This window comes from Mobula birostris, chromosome 16, assembly GCF_030028105.1.
Source record: "Mobula birostris isolate sMobBir1 chromosome 16, sMobBir1.hap1, whole genome shotgun sequence".
NCBI classification, from domain to species: Eukaryota; Metazoa; Chordata; class Chondrichthyes; order Myliobatiformes; family Myliobatidae; genus Mobula; species Mobula birostris.
In genome coordinates, this window is record NC_092385.1 from 38,226,859 (window position 1) to 38,253,700 (window position 26,842).

The window sequence follows — 26,842 nt, forward strand, 5'->3', positions numbered from 1 at the left end:
GTAAAATGTCTCAGTTGATCAGTGTAAATATTGAATTTCCTTTGTACAATATTCAGAATTCAACAACAAATTATGCAACAAGCCACTTTCACTGAGTAGTTGAGACCTACTGGTGTTGTTCAACTTTAATCTTTTGGGAAAGGAAGAAAGGAGCTGGATATTCTTTGGCTCTTCAAGATAAAGCGATAGAAGTATTCATAATTATGTTCATATAAACCATTTTAAAACCTTTAATATAACAGTAACTTGATTACTTTTTATGACACAATAATCTTTCTAATTCCTTCCAATTCCAATTAATTATTTAAAAGATGCCATTTAACCATAAAGAACATCCCACCAGTTAAAAATGACAATTCAGAGAACTACGATATCATTAATTTTATAAAGGATAAATACAGAGTAAGTAATATTATGCTGCCCACTAAAATGTTTCTCAATTGCCTTTGATAATTTGTTACCCAAATGCAAAAAAATTAGCCTTCTATAAAAGAGACTTGCATTCATTTCAGAATTGTCTTTTTTACTTACTTCTCTTTTATAAAGGAGTAATGAATGACAGAATCCCTCAAATAAGATTTTCAAATCTTATTTTCTCATCACATACATACTGCATTATCAGCAGGATCCAAAAAATTCTTCAGATGGTTTGGTTTAACATAGGTCTTTATTCCACAAGATGTGTATCCCAATAGAAAGACGTAGACATTATTTTAACAAAGCATCTTCAAAGTCAATTGGCAATTTTAAACCGAACAATTTAAGCAGATCATAAGCATACAGGGAAGAAGACAACAAACAGTTAACATGAACTAATCAGATTATAGTGGTTTCAGGTATGTCCAATTTTATTTTAATTGAATTTGATCAATTGAAGTTTCAAAACCAGATGGAAAACTTTTAACTACATCTAGTATTCATGAACTGACAGCACAAATGTGCATTATTACACTAAACATGAGCACAGCCTAAAAATTTAACAAAAATATCATTTTTAAATGCAAAATCTACAACAGTGTGTGCACTAGCTTGCATATCACGTAGGCAGCTTGGATGCAACATCCATGGTTGACCTCGACCAACAGAGCATAGAAGCTCACACACTGGACTCACAATTCTGAACATGGCTAGAATGTCAGCTTGTCTAAAACAAAAATCATATCCAGTCTATCCAGTTTGCAAGAAGCATATGCAGAAATATAGAAAGTAGTACAGACCCAAAATGAAACAAACCACAGAAAGTTCGCATTGCGAAGTTTATTCACAGAACAAAAGGAAAAATATTCAAAGAAAATACAGGAAATTGAACAGCATACTTTTACTTCAAGTAAGCAATACTCCTTTTCTGGTGTATCCGAACATTCTTTACATATCACAAACAAGACAAAATCTACAGAAGCGGGAAATCCAAGCAGCACCTACAAAATGCTGGAGGAACTCAGCAGGCCAGGCAACATCTATGGAAAGGAGTATAGTTGACATTTCGGGCCGAGACCCTTCTTTACATAACATTGGTAGATTATACTAAAAAAAAATGAAGTTGTTTAATTTTTGCATTTTTTTGGATGAACAATAAATTAGTGGCCCCTTTATAACCTGTGTGATATTGCTGAACAAAGCATATCAAGCACCATCAGACACAGTTCTTAAGTGTTACTAAAATTAAACATCTTATCACTTCATTGTTTTCAATCCTACACCTACAGTAAAAGCAAGTCCTTCATAATTTCCCTGACATTCAAATCTTACTTAAAATCACTTCGCATTTCCAACTTGGGTATAATAGCTTATACATTAAACTGTTAAAAAGAATGAGCTTAGCACATAATGAGAAACATTTAATGGATCAGTCTGTTATTTATTTAAACTTACTTATTTTCTTCATTTTGAATGTGAATTTTATACACATACTTCTTATGGTTTAAAATTTCTACCTTCTTACTTTTCAAACATAAGAATTGTTCCTGTTAATAAAAAACAAGCACATCACTCACAGCCTGAAAACCACTTAGATGTTGAATCTTCGGAGACTCTAAATGACCTCCAAAGTTTACTGGTGTGTTATTAATACAGTGCTGGACTAGAAATTTTGTTATTTGTACAATGGACTGAAACACCGTAATACAAAACAAAGATTGTTCCAAATCACAGTGTTCACTGACTGCAGGTTATCTAGTTTTATCATCTGACAAATCACAAGTGGAAAAATCAAACATGAACAATACTAAAAATGTAGGATGGCTAGTAAAATACAATCCATGTTAAGCGTTTTTCTAATCAGGGTATGGCAACCTTCAGAAATGTGACATCAGAACACTCAGATAAAATATGACATATTGAGAATTCTGCCCAAAATGGAATGCAAGTTTTATGTGCTTTATAAAACTTTCAAAGTAAAAACTTGTATTCAATAATAACTGAGCATGATGCAATCAGTTCCTGAACAAATCTGTTAAATGTGGGAAATGACAAAGCATGCTGGACCACTTGATCTTAGACCTCATTCCCCTTCCTTAAAAATCATTTCCACATTGCAGTTTCCATCAGACTGTTGCAGCAGATGTTGGCTGTTAAAACTCCACAGATGACACAGTTCACAACTTCTCTGAGATTACTGCTAGCCACATCTGTAGCTGATGAGACAGCAGTGCAGAAGTGTGGCAGGCACACAGGCAGGCAGCCTGGACAAAATATTGTTTTTCACTCTACCCTACACATGATCACTTTATGCAAACTTCTACTGTTAACCTGCCCTATATCTGCCATTTAGAAGCAGCCTGACAAAGTAACTTCCTCAATACAACTTGAGCTGTGTGCAAGCATGGGACAGAAAATGAGAGCATCCACGAAGCAATGTGTTTGCACTGAGAAAGCAAACTGTGGCAGTATTTCACAAACCACAACACCTCTACTAGCTCCTCATTAACTGGGCTACATTCCAAATTCATTTGCAGCCCCTAGAGAAAGCAGCTTCTTGTATTTATTAAAATGACAAAACAGAACAGATTTACATATGCAAAACACAAAAGCAACAGGCATTACCCCCAATTGACCTACAGCATGTAGTAGCTGTTGTGGCATCACAGATATTCCCTCACAGATTCTGTAAAAAAAAAGTCAGAGGCGCATGGATACCATCTGGGTACCACTTATTTAAATCTGGCACTTATCCTGCCGCAGGCTGCAATGGCAATGTGGAGTGCATCATTCCATTGACGATTGTGCCCATAAAAAACTAATACACAATCAATTCCATTATTCCTGTTGTGTCATCCAGATAACTTTTTGGAGACCGTAACATAAACAACAACACAACATGACAATGGATTCACCATAAAGTAACAGCAGTGATTTCATTCTAACCAGGTCACTCATTTACGAAAGACACAGCTGTCTTGCAGACCACCATGACTTCACATCCTCCATGAAACCAATACCTAGTTTGAAGTGGGTTTCACTGGGCTTAACATTCTCGAGAACATCAGTCAGAGGCCACTGTTGATATCTATAATATCCTTTGTATTGGGCACACAAACATTCACGCAACCGAACCACAATGTGTCACATCCTTATCGAGATATGAATTCTCAAATTCATCATAAATAACTGAATCTAGAGAGGCTATTTTTAGGTACAGAAAGAACATTTTTGCTTCCTTTTCCAATTCAAAACAAAATCATATTACAGTGTAAACAAAAGTCAGCCAAATATATTACTTCAGTTAATATATTTTCATATTTATTTGGACTGCACGACTTGAAAGAGGAGCACTGCATTTCTTGTTACTGTAGGGTCAGTCTCAGTGCCACATCTGCTGCATACTGACACAGAGCTCCGTGTTCTAACAACACGCAGTAGGTAGTGCCTGAATGATTGCAGTCTTTTGGTGACATGCTGGAGAAAGGGCACCAAAACACCTTCAAAGCTTGTTCTTCTGACTTATATCCTATTTATACGGTCAATCGGGCAGTGCTAACCTCATATCCACAATAGTATATTTTTGATAACGAGCATAAATTCTTCAAATTCTTAGTTTCATTCAGGAGTAAGTTTCATGCTAATAACAATTCAGAGGCAGTACAGTGTGAACTCTAAATGAATTTCAAGCTTACAGTTATATCTGATGAACCTCCATCCTCAATGAATCGTCACACTGCAGGGACAGACTAACAGAGCCATTATCTGTGCCCATATGGTCACACTGCTCCTAGATTAATGAAGGTTGAAGAGATTCTAACATTGGAGGGTTCTAATACATATAAATGCCATTGATATTGGAAGCGTCTTTCTGATACAATAGAACAGTTGTAATCAGCGATATCATGTACAGTATAATATATACAGTTATAATATCATGAGACAAATGAATACAGCTGAGTAAATGTGCCTTTAGAAACAATCTGCATCATAATTTGAGGTAAAATTTATTTTACTATGCTTTGGTATGAGAAGTACATTTAATATGAAACTGGACAGCTAAGTTATTGTAGTTTATAAGAAACTGCTCATGGAAGCTTATGTTTTCCTGTTGGAAAGCTGAATGGCACTGCCCAATTTAACAGTTTAAAAAAATACTAAGCATATGAAAATAGAGCACCAAAATGCAACAAGTGATTTAATAAGCCAATAAACCTCTAGCCATATGGAAAGACACTGAAACCAAGAGAATGCTAAAGATGGTGTGACTAAAAGCAGAGCTTGTGACCTAGAAATATAATGGTCTATGCAACTATAAAGTCAATTATGCAACTATACAGTCAATTTCCTTCACGTGTCAGTGATGACATCATTCCAAATGTCATTTCTTTTGAAGTACTGCAGCTTACCTTGAACTAAGTTTTCCCTGGAGTGATTTCCCCAACCAACATCACCACCCAAGGCCCAAGCTGATACGCAGGAATTTCGAACATTCCCCCACCTATCCAATTTGACCTGATCACCCAACGTCAAAAACCCTCCAGTCTGGTCTTTTCACATTTATGGTCTCTCAAAGGCCAGGCCTGATTTTGCATCCCATGGGCAATCTTCATTTCCAATCATAGCCATTTATTTCTTTGACATTCCTGTTCTTTAGCACAATTCTGGACTCTCCTGCCCAGTTCTTAGCCAATCATTGGTGTGATCTTGGGTGCTGTCCTGAAACTTTGACCTTGATTTTTTATTTCCCTTCTTCCTATCATCCCACCCTGTCAAATGAGACTAAGGCCCAAGGCTAATCTTATCCCAATAAGTCCTGTCTCAGCCCTGGCCAGTGCACTGGCCTAAATTGGGTCGACAACCGGAAAATTATCATGAACCCATTTGCCTAATTTGGCCTAATTCCTGGGCAGCAATTTTTCTGTTACTGAAAATACAGGAGACACTCATTCCGTTCTGGATAAAGCCAACTGATGTATGACACAGAGGTCCATACATGAAAATGCCATATCTACATCTAGCGGACATTTTAGGGTGCACTAGAATACCCAAGTCTATTAATCTAATATAAAATTATAATTGGGAACAAATTTTGAGATAGAAAATCTTTAACTGATACCTAACTTAAAACGCAATGTTGCATCAGCAAGAGTCAGGGTGGATCATGAAGTTGCAGCCAGTAGTTGCCCAACAAAGCAAGTGGGTTCAGAAATAAACATAGTGTAAAGAGCAAACCAAAACAGACCTTATCACCAAAACTACAATAAACACCCAATTAGGGCAAGGTCTTTTTTCCCAGAAAAATTAGGTAGGTGGTAAACTATTACACAGAAATAATGAATATAAAATCATTTGCTGTCTCCTACACCAGTTAAGTCACCAGATTTTATTGACAATAAGATTACTCAATATTTACCACTCTGGATGGGAATAACCATGTGGGTTGCTTCTATTGTATTCTATTTTTCCAAACTGTAAATAGTTGAATTAAACACAAAAACTTGTAGAAAAAATCTAATATAATTCCATTTAATTCAGAATAATAAATATCCATAAATATACCTGATTGGCAGATTGTACTTAGTCATATAGACAAATTGCAAAGGATTTATTTACAAATAGTTTCAGTGGCCCAGGGCTTTGGAGGGGACAAAAGGGGATAAAAACATTTTGGGACTATATTCCAGATCATTTCTTATTCCCACTGGAATATAACCGTAATGGTATGAACAGAAAGAATGAAGGTACTCATTGATTTGCATCATGGTGGAAAAATATTAGCTGTATTTGTGACCTGTACATTAAAGTATAACTATAATATGTCGTTGCGTTAACAAACAACAGTCTGAGGATTTTTCTGGGAACAGTGCTACATTTCTGGAGCCAACATGGTGAATGACATTGAGATTGGGGGCATAGTGGACAGCGAGGAAGACTATCAAAGCTTGCAGCAGGATCTGGACCAGTGGAAAGATGGGCTGAAAAATGGCAGATGGTATTTAATGCAGACAAGTATGAGGGTTGCACTTCGGGAGGACAAACCAGGATAGGACTTCACAGTGATCAGTAGGGCACTGAGGAGTGTGGTAGAACAGAGGGATCTGGGAATATAGATCCATAATTCCTTGAAAACCGTATCACAAGTAGTTTGTAATGAGACCCTTTGGTACATTGGCCTTCATAAGTCAAAGTATTGAGTACAGCAGGTGGGAAGTTATGTTGAAGTTGTAGTAGAAGTTGGTGAGGCCAAATACGGAATTTGTGTCCAGTTCTGGTTACCTACCTGCTGGAAAGATATCAATAAGATTGAAAGAGTGCAGAGAAAATTTACAAGGATGTTGCCAAGACTTCAGGACTTGAGTTATATGTATTTACTAGAGCATAGGAGAACGAGAGGAGATGGGAGATGGGTATAGATAGGGTAAATGCAAGCCGGCTTTTTCCACTGACATTGGGTGAGACAAGAACTAGAGGTCATGGGTAAAAGGTGAAAGGTGAAATGTTTAAGGGAAACATGAGAGGAAACTTCTTCACTCAGAGGGTGGTAAGAGTGTGGAATGAGCTGCCAGCACAAGTGGGGGATATGGGTCTGATTTCAAAATTTAAGAGCATTTGGATAAGTACATGGATGGCAGGGGTATAGAGGGCTATGACTTCATCTTTACAGTAGAGGAGGCCTTGGATAGACATATCAGAATGGGCATGGGACGTGGAATTAAAATGTGTGGCCACTGGGAGATCCTGCTTTCTCTACGGCCACACATTTTAATTCCACGTCCCATTCCCATTCTGGTATGTCTATCCACAGCCTCCTCTACTGTAAAGCCACAGTCAGGTTGGAGGAACAATACCTTACATTCCGTCTGGGTAGCCTCCAACCTGATGGCATGAACAGTGACTTCTCAAACTTCTGCTAATGCCCCACCTCCCCCTTGTACCCCACCCATTATTTATTTATGTACACACTTTCTTTTTCTCTCTCTCTCCTTTTTCTCCCTCTGTCCCTCTCACTATACCCCCTGCCCATCCTCCGGGCTTCCCCTCCCCCTTTTCTTTCTCCCTAGGCCTCCTGTCCCATGATCCTATCATATCCCTTTTGCCAATCAACTGTCCAGCTTTTGGCTCCATCCCTCCCCCTCCTGTCTTCTATCATTTTGGATCTCCCCCTCCCCCTTTCAAATCTCTTACTAGCTCTTCTTTCAGTTAGTCCTGACGAAGGGTCTCGACCCGAAACGTCGACTGTACCTCTTCCTAGAGATGCTGCCTGGCCTGCTGCGTTCACCAGCAACTTTTATGTGTGTTGCAGAAAAATAAAGGAGTTTCTTTTCAATTATGAATTTCTATAATTCACTTAGATTCTTGAAACACTGAACGCATCTGGACTGGTACAATATTACATTTACTCCAAGGCAAAAGACCTTCTATGTCTTCAGACCTTTGGATTCCGAATGCTAATGTTTTAACTTCCAGTAGTCTTGAAGATCAAGACAGCTAGTAAGTCACCTGGATTTAACATAAATTTGTGCTTATTGTAACTGTTTCAGCAATACTGAGAAGCATGTAGAACTATTTCTTCCAAATCAGATGCAAGAAATATTCTAGTACCTCATTTTGAAATGTTCAGTGGAATTGATATTACTGAGCAGTATTGGTATTACTGGAGAAGAGGGCGAAGAATGATGAAAACACTAACTTCTTAAATGAAGGACCTGATGATATAATGTGTCAATCTATGAAATAATGAAACTCATGCTCTCCACTTTTGTATGTATACTTAGACAAAGTTTCTAAATAAGGCATGTTTCAAAGTGAGACATAATTCAACTATGAGACAGGAAATATTTAATTTCAACTTGCCTGTATTACTCAAAACACAGCAGAACAAGACAGTAGATAATTATATAACTTTCAGCTCCTTATTCAAAAGCAAAATTTCCAGAGATCCGAGAGGATATCACTTATTCCAGTCATTCATATTTCTTGGCAGGATACTGGGAAGTAAACAAAATTGATATCAAAAGAATGGATGTACAAAGAGAGAGCAAAAAGATCACTGTCTTTCACGGTTTATTCATATTATTATATTGAACACTTATGCCTTCAAGTTTATAGAGTCACAGAGAAGTACAGCACAGAAACAGGCCCTTCAGCCCATCTAATCCATGCTGAACTATCTAAACTGCCTAATCACATCAACCTGCACCAGGACCATCGCCCTCAATACTCCTACCATCCATTTATCTATCCAAATGTCTCTTAAACATTGAAATCAAACTCGCATGCGCCACTTGTGCTGGCAGCTTGTTCCATCACTCTCACGAACCTGAGGAAAGAAGTTTCCCCCCATGTTCCCTTTAAGTTTTTCACCTTTCACCCTTAACCCATGACCTCAGGTTGTAGTCCCACCCAACCTCAATGGAAAAAGCCTGTTTGCATTTACCCTATCTATACCCCTCATAATTTTGTATACCTCTACAAAATCTCCTCTTAATCTTTTACATTCTAAGGAGTAAAGTCAGACCCATTCAACCTTTCCTTATAACTCACACCCGGCAGCATTCTTGTAAATTTCCTCTGTACTCTTTCAACCTTGTTTACATCCTTCCTGTAGGTAGGTGACAAAAACTGCACACAATACTCCAAATTAGGCCCCACAAACGTCTTAGACAACTTCAACATAACATCCCATCTCCTGTACTAAATACATAGATTTCTGAAGGCCAATGTGCCAAAAGCTTTCTTTACGACCCTATCTACCTCTGACGGCAGTTTCAATGAATTATGGCCCAGTATTCCCAGATCCCTTTGTTCTAACGCACTCCTCATTGCTCTACCATTCACTGTGCAAGACCTACCGACATGGTTGGTCCTACAAGCTTGCACTTGTCTGCACCAAATTCCATCTGCCATTTTACAGCCCATTCTTCCAGCTGGTGCAGATCCCTCTGTAAGCTATGACAGCCTTCCTCACTGTCCACTACACACCCAGTCTTGGTGTCATCCGCAAATTTGCTGATCCAGTTATCATCCAGATCACTGATATAGATGACAAACAACAATGGGCCCAGCACTGATCATTGCAGCACACTACTAGTCACAGGCCTACCACTCAGGCTTCTCCCACAAAGCCAATGTCTAATCCAATTTACTACCTCAACACTTGCATGTAATTTCACGTTAAGAGAGCCTTAGGTTGTTGTATTTCATACCCATACCCAGGATATGAACAAATGTGTTATTAAATTAAATAATACAGGTGTCTCCCACAGCTCGACAGTTTGGGTAAAATATCCACTAACAGAATTCACAATTCACTAGCAAAAAATCTGGGATAGAACCATAGAACCATAGAAACTACAGCACAGAAACAGGCCCTTTGGCCCTTCTTGGCTGTGCCAAACCATTTTCTGCCTAGTCCCACTGACCTGCACACAGACCATATCCCTCCATACACCTCCCATCCATGTATTTGTCCAATTTATTCTTAAATGTTAAAAAAGAACCCGCATTTACCACCTCGTCTGGCAGCTCATTCCATACTCCCACCACTCTCTGCGTGAAGAAGCTGCCCCTAATGTTCACTTTAAACTTTTCCCCCCTCACCCTTAACCCATGTCCTCTGGTTTTTTTCTCCCCTTGCCTCAGTGGAAAAAGCCTGCTTGCATTCACTCTATCTATACCCACCATAATTTTATATACCTCAATCAAATCTCCCCTCATTCTTCTACGCTCCAGGGAATAAAGTCCTAACCTATTCAACCTTTCTCTGTAACTGAGTTTCTCAAGTCCCGGCAACATCCTTGTAAACCTTCTCTGCACTCTTTCAACCTTATTTATAACCTTCCTATAATTTGGTGACCAAAACTGAACACAATACACCAATGCCTTATACAACCTCATCATAACATTCCAGCTCTTATACTCAATACTTCGATTAATAAAGGCCAATGTACCAAAAGCTCTCTTTACGACCCTATCTACCTGTGACGACACTTTTAGGGAATTTTGTATCTGTATTCCCAGATCCCTCTGTTCCACTGCACTCCTCAGTGCCTTACCGTTAACCCTGTATGTTCTACATTGGTTTGTCCTTCCAACGTGCAATACCTCACACTTGTCAGTATTAAACTCCATCTGCCATTTTTCAGCCCATTTTTCCAGCTGGTCCAAGTCCCTCTGCAGGCTCTGAAAACCTTCCTCACTGTCTACTACACCTCCAATCTTTGTATCATCAGCAAACTTGCTGATCCAATTTACCACATTATCATCCAGATCATTGATATAGATGACAAATAACAATGGACCCAGCACTGATCCCTGTGGCACACCACTAGTCACAGGCGTCCACTCAGAGAAGCAATTCTCTACCACCACTCTCTGGCTTCTTCCATCGAGCCAATGTCTAATCCAATTTACCACCTCTCCATGTATACCTAGCGACTGAATTTTCCTAACTAACCTCCCATGTGGGACCTTGTCAAAGGCCTTACTGAAGTCCATGTAGACAATATCCACTGCCTTCCCTTCATCCACTTTCCTGGTAACCTCCTCGAAAAACTCCAACAGATTGGTCAAACATGACCTACCACGCACAAAGCCATGTTGACTTTCCCTGATAAGCCCCTGTCTATCCAAATGCTTGTAGATTCTGTCTCTTAGTACTCCCTCCAATAACTTACCTACTACTGACGTTAAACTCACCGGCCTATAATTTCCCGGATTACTTTTCAATCCTTTTTTAAACAACGGAACAACATGAGCCACTCTCCAATCCTCCGGCACTTCACCCGTAGACAGCGACATTTTAAATATTTCTGCCAGGGCCCCCGCAATTTCAACACTAGTCTCCTTCAAGGTCCGAGGGAACACTCTGTCAGGTCCCGGGGATTTATCCACTTTAATTTTCCTCAAGACAGCAAGCACCTCCTCCTTTTCAATCTGTACAGTTTCCATGGTCTCACTACTTGATTCCCTCAATTCCATAGATTTCATGCCAGCTTCCTTAGTAAATACAGACGCAAAAAACCTATTTAAGATCTCCCCCATTTCCTTTGGTTCCGCACAAAGCCGACCACTCTGATCTTCAAGAGGACCAATTTCATCCCTTACAATCCTTTTGCTCTTAATATACTTGTAAAAGCTCTTTGGATTATCCTTCACTGTGACTGCCAAGGCAACCTCATGTCTTCTTTTTGCCCTCCTGATTTCTTTCTTAAGTATTTCCTTGCACTTCTTATACTCCTCAAGCACCTGATTTACCCCCTGTTTCCTATACATTTCATACAACTCCCTCTTCTTCTTTATCAGAGTTGCAATATCCCTTGAGAACTAAGATTCCTTATTCCTATTCAATTTGCCTTTAATCCTGACAGGAACATACAAACTCTGCACTCTCAAAACTTCCCCTTTGAAGGCTTCCCACCTACCAATCACATCTTTGCCAGAGAACAACCTGTCCCAATCCACACTTTTTAGATCCTTTCTCATTTCTTCAAATTTGGCTTTCTTCCAGTTCAGAACCTCAACCCTAGGACCAGATCTATCCTTGTCCATGATCAAATTGAAACTAATGGTGTTATGATCACTGGAACCAAAGTGCTCCCCTACACAGACTTCTGTCACTTGCTCTAATTCGTTTCCTAACAGGAGATCCAATATTGCATCCCCGCTAGTTGGTCCCTCTATATACTGATTTAGAAAACTTTCCTGAACACATTTTACAAACTCTAAACCATCTAGACCCCTAACAGTATGGGAGTCCCAATCAATGTATGGAAAATTAAAATCCCCTACCACCACAACTTTATGTTTCCTGCAGTTGCCTGCTATCTCTCTGCAGATTTGCTCTTCCAAGTCTCGTTGACTATTGGGTGGTCTGTAATACAATCCCACTAATGTGGCCATACCTTTCCTGTTTCTCAGCTCCACCCATAAGGACTCAGTAGACAAGCCCTCTAATCTGTCCTGCCTGAGCACTGCTGTAATATTTTCCCTAACAAGCAATGCTACTCCCCCACCTTTCATTCCTCTGCCTCGATCACATCTGAAACATCAGAACCCTGGAATATTAAGCTGCCAGTCCTGCCCCTCCTGTAGCCAAGTTTCACTAATTGCTACAACATCATAATTCCGCGTGTCAATCCACGCCCTCAACTCATCCGCCTTCCCCGCAATACTCCTAGCATTGAAATATATACACCTCAGAAGATTTTTACCACCACTCACAACCTTTCTATCAGCGGATTTGCTTAAACTTTCAACATCATTTATTTTCACCCCAGCCACACTGTCAGCTCTGGCACGCTGGTTCCCATCCCCCTGCAAATCTAGTTTAAAGCCTCCCCAATAGCACCAACAAACCTCCCTGAAAGGATATTGGTCCCCCTGTGGTTCAAGTGTAACCCGTCTCTCTTGTACAGGTCCCACCTGCCCCAGAAGAGGTCCCAATGATCCTGAAATCTGAAACCCTGCCCCCTACACCAGTTCCTCAGCCACTTGTTCCTCCTCCAGAGCATCCTATTCCTACCCTCACTGGCACCTAGCACAGGTAGCAATCCTGAGATTTACACCCTTGAGGTCCTGCTTTTCAACTTCCTACCAAGCTCTCTATACTCACTGTCCAGGACCTCTTCACTCTTGTCATTGGTACCGATGTGCACCATGACAACTGGCTGGTCACCCTCCCACTTCAGAATGTCATGCAATCGATCAGAGACATCCTTGACCCTGGCACCCGGGAGGCAACAAACCATCCTGGATTCTCTGTCATGACCACAGAACCTTCTATCTGCACCTCTAACTATCGAGTCCCCTATCACTACCGCTCTCCTCTTTTCCCCCCTCCCTTCTGCACTGCAGAGCCAGACTCAGTGCCAGAGATCCGGCTACTGCAGCTAGTCCCAGGTAAGTCATCCCCCCCAACAGTATCCAATGCGGTATACTTGTTGTTGAGGGGAATAGCCACAGGGGAACCCTGCTCTGCCTGCCCTTTCCTCTTCTCTTGCCTGACAGTGACCCAATTTCCTGTCCTCTGCTCCTTTGGCGTAACTACCTCCCTGTATCTACGATCTATAATCTCATTATGGAATAAAAAATTGTTCTCACAGAATTTATCAGAGAAAATGTAAATAAAGTACAAAATTTATTTTTAAGTCACATCTCTTAATTCATGCACACATAATGCAGATTCACAGCAGAGAAAATTCCAAAGCGGAGCATTTTCAATGAACACAATAGAGAAAGACAGCTTCCATTTTGCTGTTTAGTAAGGAAAGTGGAAGAGTACATTTCTGCACCATAATTGGGTTTGTTTCTGATAATGCATTTGAAGGTTCTCTTAAGTACATCACCAAGTCTTCAATAATGTGGAATATATTTCAATAATCCTTTTCAAATACAATCATATCAAGCCAAGTTTTGTACTTAATCAAAATCCAAATCTTAGAAAATTACTAATACTAATTATGCTGGAATTCTGACTTAGACTACCATTCAAGAAACCTATTCAAGGGTTTCTGCAGGCTGTGATGTAACAAATGATCTCAGTGACAAAGATCTGCACACTCCAGCATCTCCTAATAATAAATGACAAAAAAAAACTATGATATCAGCTGGGGCTCATACAGACAGAGAAACTGATACTTGTCTATCACCCCAGTAGAGAACTTAAATCTGCTAACAACAGGAATTCTGCAGATGCTGGAAATTCAAGCAACACACATCAAAGTTGCTGGTGAACGCAGCAGGCCAGGCAGCATCTCTAGGAAGAGGTGCAGTCGACGTTTCAGGCCGAGACCCTTCATCAGGACTAACTGAAGGAAGAGTGAGTAAGGGATTTGAAAGTTGGAGGGGGAGGGGGAGATCCAAAATGATAGGAGAAGACAGGAGGGGGAGGGATAGAGCCAAGAGCTGGACAGGTGATAGGCAAAAGGGGATACGAGAGGATCATGGGACAGGAGGTCCGGGAAGAAAGACGGGGGGGTGGGGGACCCAGAGGATGGGCAAGAGGTATATTCAGAGGGACAGAGGGAGAAAAAGGAGAGTGAGAGAAAGAATGTGTGCATTAAAATAAGTAACAGATGGGTTACGAGGGGGAGGTGGGGCCTTAGCGGAAGTTAGAGAAGTCGATGTTCATGCCATCAGGTTGGAGGCTACCCAGACGGAATATAAGGTGTTGTTCCTCCAACCTGAGTGTGGAGGAACCTTCCCTTCCTCCACTATCAACTCTGCTCTTAAACGCATCTCCCCCATTTCACGTACATTTGCTCTCACTCCATCCTCCCGCCACCCCACTAGGAATAGGGTTCCCCTGGTCCTCAACTACCACCCCACCAGCCTCCGGGTCCAACATATTATTCTCTGTAACTTCCGCCACCTCCAACGGGATCCCACCACTAAGCACATCTTTCCCTCCCCCCCCCTCTCTGCATTCCGCAGGGATCGCTCCCTACGCAACTCCCTTGTCCATTCGTCCCTCCCATCCCTCCCCACTGATCTCCCTCCTGGCACTTATCCGTGTAAGCGGAACAAGTGCTACACATGCCCTTACACTTCCTCCCTTACCACCATTCAGGGCCCCAAACAGTCCTTCCAGGTGAGGCAACACTTCACCTGTGAGTCGACTGGGGTGATATACTGCGTCCGGTGCTCCCGATGTGGCCTTTTATATATTGGCGAGACCCGACGCAGACTGGGAGACCGCTTTGCTGAACATCTACGCTCTGTCCGCCAGAGAAAGCAGGATCTCCCAGTGGCCACACATTTTAATTCCACATCCCATTCCCATTCAGACATGTCTATCCACAGCCTCCTCTACTGTAAAGATGAAGCCACACTCAGGTTGGAGGAACAACACCTTATATTCCGTCTGGGTAGCCTCCAACCTGATGGCATGAACATAGACTTCTCTAACTTCCGCTAAGGCCCCACCTCCCCCTCGTACCCCATCTGTTACTTATTTTTATGCACACATTCTTTCTTTCACTCTCCTTTTTCTCCCTCTGAATATACCTCTTGCCCATCCTCTGGGTTCCCCTCCCCCTGTCTTTCTTCCCAGACCTCCTGTCTCATGATCCTCTCGTATCCCCTTTTGCCTATCACCTGTCCAGCTCTTGGCTCTATCCCTCCCCCTCCTGTCTTCTCCTATCATTTTGGATCTCCCCTCCCCCTCCAACTTTCAAATCCTTTACTCACTCTTCCTTCAGTTACTCCTGACGAAGGGTCTCGGCCTGAAACGTCGACTGCACCTCTTCCTACAGATGCTGCCTGGCCTGCTGCGCTCACCAGCAACTTTGATGTGTGTAACTTAAATCTGCTGTTGTTTCTGTTTAGCTGAGGGTACACGAATCAATAAGCATGACTTCTCAGCAAAGGCTGTGGATGTTCAATACTAGAACACTCTTGGAATGTGACTGTTTTTGTATTAGTGACATAAGACTATCTGCATGCTCAAGGAATAAACAACAAGCCTTGCTCTGAGAAGTTCAACCATCCACCACTTGAAAGGCTCTATTGAAGATTTTTTTTAAAGATTTTTTAAAATTTATACTACTTGTTTCATTCTCGAATTTATTCGACTGTTTCTCCCTTTAATATTTTATTCCATTTCACTTCCATGTTGGAGAGATGACACCACTCATATCAAACAACAAAATAATTAATTTAAATTATTTCTATATGTTTCTTTACTACATACACAAAATGCAGATTGGTTTTCTTGAAACATGTCTATGTGGCTGTGTACAGTGACAATCACATAGTAGACAAAATGGATATGATTGGATAATTCTCTTGTTAATCAAGACTGGTAAACATGCAGCTGCAAGTGACTGAGATTGATTTTAAGCATATAATTTTATATCTAACTACTGTCTGTTCACTGGATTTTTCTGCAGAAGTGAAACTCCTGGTTCCTTTAGTTTTTATTTATACTTTTCTTCAAATGGTTTCTCTTTTCTAAGTAAAATGACTTTGCTATGCTGTGAGCTACTGTCAGTTATACATCCCACCCTAACTCCAATTAGAATCAGAGTCACACAGCACAGAAAAAGACCCTTTGGCCCAACTGGTCCATGCTCACCAAAATGCCAGTCTAAGCCAGTCCAATTTCCCAAGGTTGGCCTGCATTCCTCTATACTATTTGCATCCCGTCCACGTGTCTTTTAAATGTTATTGGTGTATCTGTCTCAACCACCTGCTCTGGCAGCTCATTCCATATACTGACCACCCTTTGGGTGAAAAAGTTGCCACAGTTCCTATTAAATCCCTCCCACCTTAGGCATATGCCTCTGGATATTGATTCCCAACCCTGAATAAAAAGGATGCATTCATCCTACCTCAGTTACACTGCTGATCTGCTAACCACAGTCCTTAATGGACAAGGCATGCTGCAATGTAATGTCTAACGTGTTCAACACACTTCCTAGAAAATTGTGGAAAGCTAGTCTTCTCAAAAGACTCTGAATTGGTCCCTGCTAATGATGATGCAAAGTCACTTTCCAAAAATCAGCATCTGTGATAAAATAGTTGAAATTACAAATATCCACCAATGCACGAACTGGACAGATTCCAACAGCTGTAAAAATGAATTTAACACGAGGTTTGTGTTGGTAATGCGGAGATTTTACCCTGTAGTATAACAACTGAATATTTACTTCATATCACAAACAGCTTACAAACTCAGGTATATAATACCTTTATGAATACACTACTTTGTACACTTATGCAGATCCTTTAACCTTAGTTATTTTCAATGAAGATGTAAATTCATATAAGACCTTAAATTGTCAGGTACAACCAAACTCCCGAGAATGTGAGGAGAAAGAATATGTCCTTTATGTCTGCAAAGGGAAGCGATGCGTAAATCTTTCAATTATTGTCTGACATAAAGTACAGGAATAAGCAAAATCAGATCATTTTATGTTTAATAATAACTGCAAGTGATTGCTGAAAATAATGAACAGGAAAACGTATGAAAGTACTGAGCAAAGGAAAGATGCAAGTACAGTGGATTCCGGTAAAATGGACCAAATAGCCAAAGTTTTATGTAAATAGTTAATAAGGTATAAAAAAGACAAACTACCATTTAACTGAGTAACAAATTATGTATTATGAGAACTGAATGTCTGGTGGAGATCAAGGGTAACATTCACGATAATTGTTGATTCCTTCAAGTTTTTTGTATTTCCTAACTTGTTGAAGTAGTGAAATCATTTCATTTTCACTCTTGGCCATTTCTGGCATTTCCAAGTCTGAATACTTGCAATCTCAGTGGGTAAAACTGCTCTGAATTGTCTTACTGCTTATTTCTCACCAACTATCAGCAACAAAAGTCACTACTTTTTGAAAAGAAATACACGCAACTGATGCTATTTAAAAACTGTTCACTCTAAGCATGATGAGGTATCTAATGGCCACACAAACGCATCCAACTGGCACTAATTAGAAACTGTTCAACAACAGTCTCCTATCCCAATTTAGAAGCATAGTGTCCCAAACAAACAAAGGGAATACCAGCTGTTTTTGTTCTTCAAGAGTTGTCCCAAATAAGTGCCTGCCCCAAATTAACTGATGGCCCAATTAACTGGAATCCACTGTATTTCCAAACTTCCACCAGTAGCAGCCAATTCTGTACGCAGTTCAGGGGTATTAAGGTCAGAGCTTCCAAGGTTCCATAAATTAAATGTTGTGAAAATGCAAATCATAACTACTGCTATACCATTAATAGATACACTTAGTGGCTGCTTTATTAGGTACACCTGTCCACCTGTCATTAATGCAAATATCTAATCAGCCAATCATGTGTCAGCAACTCAGCGTATAAAGGATGCAGACACAGTCAAGTGGTTCAGTTATTGTTCAGACAAAACATCAGAATGGGGGAAGAAATGTGATCTAAGTGACGTTAACTGCGGAATGATTGTTGGTGGTAGACGGGGTCACTTCAGTATCTCAGAAACTGCTGATCTCCTGGGATTTTCACACACAGTCTCTCGAGTTTACAAAGAATGGTGTGATAAACAGAAAGTATCCAGTCAGCAGTAGCTCTGTGGACAAAAATGACTTGCTAATGAGAGAAGTCAGAGGAGAATGGCCACACTGGTTCGAGCTGATAGGAAGGTGACAGCAAGTCAAATAACCACGTATTACAACAGTGGTGTGCAGAAGGGCATCTCTGATTGCACAACACATTGGAGCTTTAAGTGGAGGGGCTACACCAGCAGAAGACAATGAACACAGACTCAGTGGCCACGTTATTAGGTACAAGAGGTACCCAATAAAATGGTCACTGAGTGTATGTTTAATCTTAATAGTTCTGTTGATCCTGTGTACACATCAATTCACAATACAATCTTCTAGGAAATGTTATGACATGGAAGGAGGCCATTTGCCAATTGTGTCTATGCCAGTTTGCAGATTATTTCCAGAAGTCCCATTCCCCAATTATTTCCCTGTAACCTCTTCCCTTCCACAAACCCATCAACCACCCCCATCCCCCATGTGAAAATTCCAGTCATAAGGTCAGGACAGAAAGTGGACCTGTGTGGTGGCAGCACTTACTCTGTGCCACTGCGCCACCCATTCTACCATATTTATGAAATGTTACGTAACCACAGTGAAGAGCCACAGAAATGCAACTGATAATCTTTTGATCAATAGTACCATATGTTGTAAGTATTTAGGAAGTATTTTCAGTAAATGGAGCATTTTCCCCATGACAGATTTCTTTTCAGCAATTCCTTTCCCAATTTATGTAAAATTCTGTCTGCAAGGTCAATTTATGGACTTCTCTATTCCTTCCATTTAGCATCTTATATACACAAACTGTTACATAATGAACTTTTCAAATAGTTTCCCACAAGTCATGTGCATTAAAACCTGTTTAATCTCCAAATCAATGTATGTGTATGGTAAAGATCAGCGGTTGTTCCATTAACACCTAACTGCATAATAATTCACAATTAAAGTATGCACAAAGTAATCGTCATGACCCCGCCACCACTCCCAGCATTACCAGTTGATACATTCAATATCATTTACTCCATTTGATATCTTTCATTTTCAACATCCTTTTATTAGTGCTTTGCTCTCTCAACTTCCTACCTTTCAGTAAATCTCAGTTATTCTATTACAAATTGGTATTACGAGACCCAGTCAAGGTTATTTAATAGGATATTCCAAAGCTAAGTGAACTGTAACCAATAAACACAAATTAAATTGCCATTTCTACATTTAACAGGACACCACTTGAATGAAAAAAATGGGCAATTTACTATGTGCACTCTAAAGTTTTGCATGTATAAGATTCATAATGCTACACCTCTGTGAAGTCTACAATTATGTTGCTCACTGCCAGCAATTGACAATTCCTTTCAACAGATACAGCAGTACCATTTTAAAGGCTTTTTTGCCACCTTTTCAAGTACAACTTCAAATAATTGCACTCAGTACTTCGTTGACATACTATTACATCTTGTGAATCTGCCTATTTTTAGCAAAACCAGATTGCTGGACTATCAGTACATATTTTGATTTAGAAAAGATATTCCCTGGAAGGGGAAAAAAAACCTATCATCTAGAGCAGCACACTCAAATGCTGGTGGAACTCAGCGGGTCACACAGCATCCATGGAGGGAAATGAATAGTCGACACCTTGGGCCAAGACCCTTCATCAAGACCAGAAGTAGGAAATATGATGTAGTCAGGCTATACAATACAGTAATTGAAACTGAGTGATGGCATCTCATTTGATATACATCTTACTTTGTATGTGTAATTAGGTTTGTTGTTGCAGAACTCAATACACTATGTGACTATCAGGGATGACATAATCTAAATCTGCACCTTGGTTTCATCAGTTATTTATCACAGTCCAAGATGAAGGTTGCACTTTACTGAAGTTTAACTGATTGTGCACATTAATTCTGGACAGATATCTATCCGATATTCTGCTTGTTGAATTAATACACTACAACCAGCAGGGAACCACAAGAGACAATGTGGCAAAAGCTGATATATTACTAACATGCAAGCAGCATTTTTATTGAGATGTGCTATCCCACAAATTGACTTTTCCAAAGGAAACATCATAGTAAAAGCAACTTGCCAGTAATCTGATTTCAAATACAATCTGTGTTTAAGTCATTTATGTGGGCCCTCCTGATCACTCAGTGAATTAACTCAATAAGTAACCAAGTTCTACAGACCAGTACAGACTCAAACCCTAAGTATGCACTTGTTACATTAATTTATCTCAATCAATGAAATGTAACAATTGGCCTCAGTGCCTCTAGACTAGTGAGGGGAGAAATCTGTTACCAATACCACAGCCGACTAATTCAACTGCCCACATTCATGTGGAAGGGGATGTGAAAAGTAGGTTGGGTGTTGTTCTATGTATCTCCTCCCCAAAGGAAGACACTGCCAATATGCAATCCGAGCCTCCGCAATGTCAATGACAGCACAAACACAACCCTATTAGTAGTACCTTCAAAGCCAGACCCTACCAAACAAAGAAAGAGAAGTAAACTTGGCAATAAACTGATTCAGTTGTCTTTAAGAATGGAAATCATGAAAAAGGACCTCGTGCTTTCCCGGCGTGTACGACAAATAAACTCTTCTCGGGCTTCCAGCCGGGTAGCGGTATTGTTTATAACCGATGTTTCAATGACAAATTCTGCCATTCCTGAAGAAGATGGCAGAATCTGTCATTGAAATATCGGTTATAATTGATACCTGTATCCAGCCGGAAGCCCAAGATGAGTTTAATGGAAATTATATTTACTACGAACATCATATTTTATTTTGCTGTATAATTAGTAGGAACAAAGAAAAGCAATACACATAGGGATCAAAAGTCCGGGAAATCCGAAGTGCTTCTAAACCCAAGTTAAACCATATGGGCATGGATCATTACTACTTGCGAGTTTGCCTCAGAGCAAAACTGGGGGCTTGTTCCAATGTTCTCAAGAATTCACAAGTAGCTTAAATTAATAATTTCCAAAAGGGCTATCAGAATATCTCCAAATGAATCCCAAACCACTCCAGGACATCTCCTGAATTTAAAAGCCTACTTGATATAGTTTCATATCAAACAATTATGTCTATCAGAATTTCAATCTGAAAATGTTAAAACTTCATCAAAACAAATGTTTAGGAGTGAAGTAATTTTTGACAACCAGAATTATTAGAATTAATTACAACACAATTGTCACAATGTTCCTTTTCAGGGAAAGGAATTTGCTATGACAACTGTACGAAAAGTTTGCTTCAAAACCTAATCTAAGGAAGAGGAGAAGATGGCGACGCAACGCAGCACGCGCGGCCTCTCCGGTGATGAATATCTGTTATCTGTCAAGTAGGATGCCGTGCACATTTCTGATTTGATGGAGGCAGATGTGAGAGTACGGAGGAACATCTGGTGAAACTTCTGAAATGCCTGTTTCACTGCCGCTGTTACTATGTGATCCGAAATCTCCGGAGGAGAATGCCCCGAATCCTCAGCTTTGCTTGTTGCTCAGTGGCCGGGGCGGGGTCAAAGCGCTCGGCAGAGATGGTGCTTGGTGTTGGAGGGCTAGTCGGAGGCTCAAAGTTTTCGGACAGACTCAGAGTTGGACTGTGGTCAGGTGCTTCCAGGATGCTGCATCGGCAAGTTTGCAGCGCTGGAAGTTCATGGCAGGGAGAGTTTCTCCCTTCTACCGTCTGCGTGAGATGTTGGGGCTATCGGGACTTTGAGACTTTTTTACCGTGCCCATGGTCTACTCTTATCAAATTACGGTATTGCTTTGCACTGTTGTAACTGTATGTTATAATTATGTGTTTTTTGTAGTTTTAGTCCTGGTCTGTCTTGTGCTTCTGTGATATCATACTGGAGGAACATTGTATCATTTTCTAATGCATGCATTTCTAGTCATAGTCATAGTCATACTTTATTGATCCCGGGGGAAATTGGTTTTCGTTACAGTTGCACCATAAATAATTAAATAGTAATAAAACCATAAATAGTTAAATAGTAATATGTAAATTATGCCAGGAAATAAGTCCAGGACCAGCCTATTGGCTCAGGGTGTCTGACCCTCCAAGGGAGGAGTTGTAAAGTTTGATGGCCACAGGCAGGAATGACTTCCTATGACGCTCTGTGTTGCATCTCGGTGGAGTGAGTCTCTGGTTGAATGTACTCCTGTGCCCAACCAGTACATTATGTAGTGGATGGGAGACATTGTCCAAGATGGCATGCAACTTGGACAGCATCCTCTTTTCAGACACCACCGTCAGAGAGTCCAGTTCCATCCCCACAACATCACTGGCCTTACGAATGAGTTTGTTGATTCTGTTGTTGTCTGCTACCCTCAGCCTGCTGCCCCAGCACACAACAGCAAACATGATTGCACTGGCCACCACAGACTCGTAGAACATCCTCAGCATCGTCCAGCAGATGTTAAAGGACCTCAGTCTCCTTTGGAAATAGAGACGGCTCTGACCCTTCTTGTAGACAGCCTCAGTGTTCTTTGCCCAGTCCAATTTGTTGTCAATTCATATCCCCAGGTATTTGTAATCCTCCACCATGTCCACACTGACCCCCTGGATGGAAACAGGGGTCACCGGTACTTTAGCTCTCCTCAGGTCTACCACCAGTTCCTTAGTCTTTTTCACATTAAGCTGCAGATAATTCTGCTCACACCATGTGACAAAGTTTCCTACCGTAGCCCTGTACTCAGCCTCATCTCCCTTGCTGATGCATCCAACTATGGCAGAGTCATCAGAAAACTTCTGAAGATGACAAGACTCTGTGCAGTATTTGAAGTCCGAGGTGTAAATGGTGAACAGAAAGGGAGACAAGACAGTCCCCTGTGGAGCCCCAGTGCTGCTGATCACTCTGTCGGACACACAGTGTTGCAAGCACTAAATGACAATAAACGAGGACTGAGTGTCCCCATACTCTACTAATCTAAATAAAAACTTATTGGTGTTAAATTAGCTTTAAAAGTTAACTGCATTGTTAATTAACCACAGCCATTTGTACTATATTACAAAATTTTAATTTTGTTCACACCAGAATAATCTTTAAAATTAAAAAAATTTCTTCAAATTCAACAGTATTGTAATGCCTTAACTCCTATACATTATATTTCAGTTTCAAAAGTAAAAATACATTCTGTTCTTTTTCATAATGCAAGAATTTGTTTTTAAATTAATTTTCCCTTAGTTTATAATAATCTAGTTAAAAATAAGTACTAATTATTATAAATTATCTTAATTTATAATAATCTGGAACTGCAGTTAAGGAAGCAGTATGCACTTTTAAATTTAGTTAGATCAGTCACACATATCATGTTTAGACAATAAAAAATAGATTGTTTTCTTTTAAGTATCACAAAAATGCAGTTTCAAATGTATTCCTTCAACTGACAAGGCTAGAAATTGGCAAAGACTTGTCTGACCAAACCTACCAGTGGTTGAAAAGCAACAATATAACTGTGATCAACTTGCTGGTACAATAATGACATCAGTAATATAATCATGACTGCTCACTATGAGTTCCACCAAAACAAAATCAGATTTTTTAGAGACTATTTTTAACCCCAAAAGATAACTACCTGTAAAAGGCAAGGGTGTTTTCAGTAAAAATCAACTGTTCTGTTGTAAATTCCGCAGTACTGCTATAATTCTGACTGCCAAGATTTTAGTCGATGAAGGGAAAGTAGGAAATGTTGGCAGATAGTCTGATTGAAGGGATTCTCACTGGTTTGTTTCAACTTTATTATGAAGGCATTCCAGCATTCCAAACTGCAATGCAAACTGTTTAAATTGTAGACTTTCTATTGGTGCTACAGCACTGTAATAGTATTGGCACAGTTTAATTAACAACCAGATAAATTTGTTTTCTCTTCATTTATATCCTCATATGAATATCAATTTCACTCTCTTTCAAAGAGTATAACTTAGCAGACATCAATTTCACATATTTGAGGCATAGCTAAGACAAATAAGCCATCAATTCCAGATAGTTACTTTTCTTCAAATTAAGTACTGTAAGAGAGTAACAAATCAACCTTTATTTTTGCAAATCTTGGTTATAATAAATTTAGGGGAATAAACAGTTAAAAATTTAGACCTACTTCAATGAACTATCCTCATCATAGTGAGATTTTGTCAAAGTTCCAGAGCTCCTTAACAGTGGATCTCCATACAGCTGTCAGTGTGCTTTTATCAACAGTCTGTATAAAATTATAGAACATCTTATTGAAATTCATTCTATTTTAAAATTTCAACCTTTGCTGCAAATATACCCACTGTTTATATTATATTCATAAGGCCAATTGTCAATTATGGATCATGACAAACCACAATAGTGTCATTACTGTGTTTTCAAATTACATAATTTTTAAGTGTTATATTTTTATAAACTGATTGTTGTCAGGCCTTAGATGATAAAAAGTATGTTTACAAACATGTTTAAACTTACTAAGTATTAAACTGGATTTGAATCACAACTTAAACTATTTAATTCTAATAATAATTTAACTGAATTTTTTACCCATTAGAAGTAACTTTTAAATCACTGTTGAAACAAGTTCATGCAATACCAGAAATACGACAATCAAATATGAAATTTAATCATCTTTGGTCTACCCTCAAAATAAAATCTTCCGCTTTCAGATCAAAGAACTTTGAGTATATATGAATAAATGTCAATTTACAACAGCTGCAGGAAATCACAGCACAAAATAAAACATTAAAATGAAAAGTAGTGAAAAGAATTGATCAGTAAATATTCACTGCAATACCCATTTGATCCATTGGAGAAACACAAATAAAGTAATGAGAGTCACTTACAGGGCTATGATGACCTCAGAAATAAAGGTACACCTTAATATATGACAACTGCTATTGATATCAGAAAGCAACCATTTCACAGAATCAATGTAATCAAATGGCACTTTAACCACAATTGCTCTTATAAAGTTAGTTAAGCCTGTTAGTTTTCAAAGAATGTGCTGTTGTCATTCAGAAGTCACGCATCATTAACTCTTTCTCTCATTTTGGCTTGCCTTCAAAAACTGAGAAATGATTTCTTTTCACAACTGCGTCTAAACACCATCCATATGGCACACGAAAAGGGACTTTTAGTTGCCAAAATATATAGCAAGTAATTTATTTTTTTCAATAATAACGAGAAAAACTTTTGAAAACACTATGTTAGACACTTAGGGATCAAAAACAAAATTATACACGTACTTTCACCATTTGAAAATAGCTTAACACCTATTCATAATGTAATTGCTAGTTGACAAAGGCCAATCATGCTATCCCATTATATAAAGACCCTCTAGAGAATTTGGTTTGCTTTTGGGAAGTTTATTGAACTGCAATGCAAAACCATATATCTACATCGTACTTTATGTGTAATTAAGTCTGTCAGCACTCTGCTAATGTACTTTACTCAAAAATCATTAATTCTCCAATACCTAATGCCAACTTTATTCATTAAGAGCCAATTACTTTTTTCTGGTATGGATTGCCTTTCCAGCAATTTTGTGAATTTATGTACAGGTATGAATCTACTGAAATACTGATTATTTGCCATAAATGGTAAATAGGCTTTAATATGCACCCAGTAATTCAATCTATAGTCAAGATGTTCATGTTAAATATTAATATATTGATATTCTTACAATGATTATTAAACAATATCAAATGAGGAAGTTCTGATATGTAATAATTAAATGTGGTTCCTAAATTTCAAACTGTTCCTGCTATCGTTTATAAAAGTAACCACATCTAAAAATGCAATAACTTGGGATAGTTGTCAATACTTTATAATTAAACTGCACAATTATAATGCCATATAATGTGTTTGTTAAAAACAAATGGTTTAGCTTTAAAGCAAGTTGTCAGGAGATACAAGAAGAATGAATAAGTCTCAAGCAATGTACAATCAGCAGGATTTAATTTTTTTTATCTCCTCCCTTTGATTAAAGAACATCTGTCCAAATAGCTTTATTTATTTGAGAAATACTCGAACTATTTGCACAGACCTACAAGGGCCCTAGCTCTTAGTTGAACTACACATATGCTATTTCCAAATGTCAGTTTATGCTCCGACTCAAAAACCTACAGCCACAACAGTGCAAAGCAAATGACTCAACTATGGCAAGGAGGAAGACTGTTTCTGATTGACATGTTCAATATGCTCTCTCAAATTCTGCCAAACAACACTGCCTTCCTTTTTTTATTATCATTCAATTTAATAAAAAGGAAATAACTTTCGAAAGACAACAGTTGAACATTTTTGGACATTTGTACAGACAGCTAGAGTGCATCTAAATGTTGAATTGTTTAAAAGGAACTTCTTAAAAATGTTAGCTATTAAATTATCATACCAGTTTACCAATTCAAACTGCTTTCATAAGAGAAGAAACCATGC

The 26,842-nt window shown here is 39.2% G+C and overlaps 1 protein-coding gene across 6 annotated transcripts in view; it reads right to left on the bottom strand.

Moving 5' to 3' along the window:
• Nucleotides 1-26,842, bottom strand: part of foxp1b (forkhead box P1b) — a 559,907-nt gene that overhangs the window by 529,490 nt on the left and 3,575 nt on the right. The window contains exon 2 of one of the 6 annotated variants that reach the window (XM_072280567.1): nucleotides 8,275-8,408. The exons of 4 other annotated variants lie outside the window; for them this stretch is intronic. The gene's annotated coding sequence lies outside the window, so the exon portion shown is untranslated. Of the gene's footprint in view, nucleotides 1-8,274; nucleotides 8,409-24,533; nucleotides 24,633-26,842 lie in introns of all 6 variants that reach the window. One more of the 6 variants, XM_072280568.1, reaches the window with a different exon arrangement.